Here is a 2,856-nt window from a genome sequence, read left to right as displayed (position 1 = left end):
CTTGCACTATACTTTTTGATGAGATGCATGTCGCAAAGGAGCTGTCATATAACCCAGTGTCCGACAGATTTGAAGGCCTTGAAGAGTACAGTGCAGTACAAGGTCCAAATCTCGCAAAGAAGGCCCTTGTGCTTATGTCTAAAGGAATATGCACGCCGTGGAAGCAGCCTCTTGGCTATTTCTTTGCAGATAAGGGAGCACCTGTGACTGTTCTGCATGACCTTCTTTTCAAATGCCAGAAAATGTTGGTTGGAGCTGGATTGCAGCGTGTGGTTGTGGTTTGTTATCAGGGAAACCAAAATCTTTCTTTCTGTAACCCCTGAAAAGCCGTATTCAAGTGTGAATGGTGAACCACTTCTCTTCATTTTTGATCCACAACATTTGTTCAATTTTTTACGTAATATGTTGTTCAAATGCGACTTCAGGGTAGGCAGTGACACAATTATAAGCTCGTACACACGACAGGTTTATCAAAGGGATCGAGAAATGCAAATTTGGTCCATTCCCAAGCTGAGTGCCCGGCACTCCAATTTGACTTTTGCTTCCAAGATCTCGGTGAAACTCGCAGCACAAGTATTCAGCAGTCATTGCGCTGTTGCATTGTGCACGCAAGTAACATTCCAGCAAATGCCAGCAGAGGCTGTGCACACGGCCAGATTTATTGAGAGGATCGACAGGTTCTTTGATAGTCTAAATATTTGACAGAACTTGGGAAAGTCTCCGCATGCATCTGCATGTGTGCAGGATCTGTGCATAAAGAGTTTTTGGAGGAGTGCATTGCAGTTTCCGAGAATATCAAAGTACTAGGCTGTGCACGGCAGCCTCTTCGCATCCGTGGCTTCTGCCAAACTATGAGGGCTCTGCTGCTGTTATGGAAACACCTGGCCTCTCGCTATAGTTTGTCATACCTCTTTACAAGACACCTGCACCAGGATGCGCTTGAAAACAACTTTGTAATATTTAGGTCAAAATCTGGAACGAACACGTGCACGTCAGTAGGCTCAAGGCCTACTACACTGCTTCCGAGTCCGGCCGGCAGTTTCAGGCGGCATTTAGACATCTTTTAGTTAGCAACCTTTTCAAACTGTCGGAAAGCAGCAACTGTGCGGAAGACATGTCTAGTCTTCTGATCACTCTCCCAGCTTGTTTTTCTAAATTTGCTCCTTCTCTCAGTACACCTACCACATTTTTGCCAGTTGCAGTAGAAGTTCTGCCTTATGATTATATATCTCCAGTGGTAGAGAACAACATTGTCTATTTTGCGGGCTCGCTTGCGTATAAGTTTATGAATGGCCACAGGTGTGCTACAGGGTCGCATAAGGGAGTTGAGGCAAGAAAACGCAGTCTTTACCGATGAAAGCCAAGTTCTCCTGTACTTGAGCGTGAAAAAAACCTGGAGAAGGTGACTTTGGGAGCCTGTCTGTTCCTGCACCCTCCTTTGTAGCATTCATCAATGCTTGCGAGAAGCTTTTTGTCGCATCTGCCTCTGATATTGTGGGAAAAGAACATGTAAGGCAGGATCTGTGCTTGTTGCTTCATGCCAAGGTAGAAAAATCGCTATCTGTGTTTGGTGACGATGCTTAGGATGGTTTGTTGAGGCAGGGTGAGGCTGCGTTAGCTTTCACAGAAAAATCTTGAACTCCACAGTGAAACCACCAAACGGAAAGCTACGAAGCTGCAACAGATCTGTTTAGTCTGGTTTAAGGGCTGCAAATGGTTTTTCTGGTTCACAGCCTGGCTATACTCTATTTTTTTTTTCTTGTGTATTTTGCTTTCATAGGACGTGACATGGTTGCTCACAGGGGCAATGGTTTAAAAATGCGGCATCTTTCTTGCTTTATTTCACTATGCCACTCTTTTACGGTACTTTTATGCAATGTACAGCCTTTTCAAGTGTCCCCTGTGAACTTATGCACTATTGTCGTATAAAACTCAATTCCGATAAATCGAATGCCTCTCAAAGGAGACCCTCCTGGCAATGCATTCAACTGGTTTCCGTGATGCTGGGGGTCGATCTTTCCGCCTTCCCGCCCCCTGTGGTTTTGTTCTGACAGGTATAACTGAATCAACCGCGTCTTCATAACTACCACTCAGCACCATTGGCTACAAAGCCACCTTTCAACAGGCTTGCTGCGTCTCCTTCGAGTTTTTAGCAAGATCTTTTGCAGCACAACGAGATGAGAGAAAAAAACGCAGAACAGCGCTTGAGCTTTATCTGGCTATATTGTAACGTACAGTACGGTGACATATCCTTTACTGCCATGTGAATGTCCTTGCATTTCACTGTAAGGTGAACTCGTGTATGCTTTTGGCAACAGCCACCGGGCAGTGAAACAACACCTGCTTACATTTAGTAAGAAAGATATAGAAACACTTTCGTTTATCACCACGCTTGTGCTTTAAAGAGTACTTAAAGAGTAATAAGAACGGCCGTACTACGTTTCTTTTATTAGTTTTGCGGCAATATACGTAGCGAAGGCATAGATTAAAACTCCCGTACTCGCCGCCAGCCATTTGATCTCACTTTTGAATGTCGCATAATTATTGGGATGTACAGTGATTGAACTCCAGGCAATAAATTTGGCGCGAATGTAAATTTAAATACGTGCTCTATTGGCTTTCAGGAATAGCATAATACACGGCCACTAGAAGCTTTTTTCATTAAACAGAAATTGGTGATCTGCAAGCTAACGATCATGTGCAATCATACTTTCATATGGAAGATGCCATATTTATTGTTCTATTCGGCTTCACTATAGTGGTGTCAGTTTTTCAGTCGACAATTTAGGCATCCATCTTTCGGAATATATGCAAGTTTCAACCCTACCTATTATTGTTTCAGTACAGTGCTGTACA

General features: G+C 43.7%; 1 pseudogene; it reads left to right on the top strand.

Annotated features, from left to right (window-relative positions):
• Positions 1-402: 402 nt before the first annotated feature.
• LOC126545995 (uncharacterized) lies at positions 403-1,997 on the top strand (annotated as a pseudogene).
• The last annotated feature ends 859 nt before the right edge of the window (positions 1,998-2,856 follow it).

The sequence above is a fragment of the Dermacentor andersoni genome, chromosome 1 (assembly GCF_023375885.2).
Source record: "Dermacentor andersoni chromosome 1, qqDerAnde1_hic_scaffold, whole genome shotgun sequence".
In the NCBI taxonomy this organism is placed as follows: domain Eukaryota; kingdom Metazoa; phylum Arthropoda; class Arachnida; order Ixodida; family Ixodidae; genus Dermacentor; species Dermacentor andersoni.
This window is presented reverse-complemented; position numbering and strand designations above follow the sequence as displayed.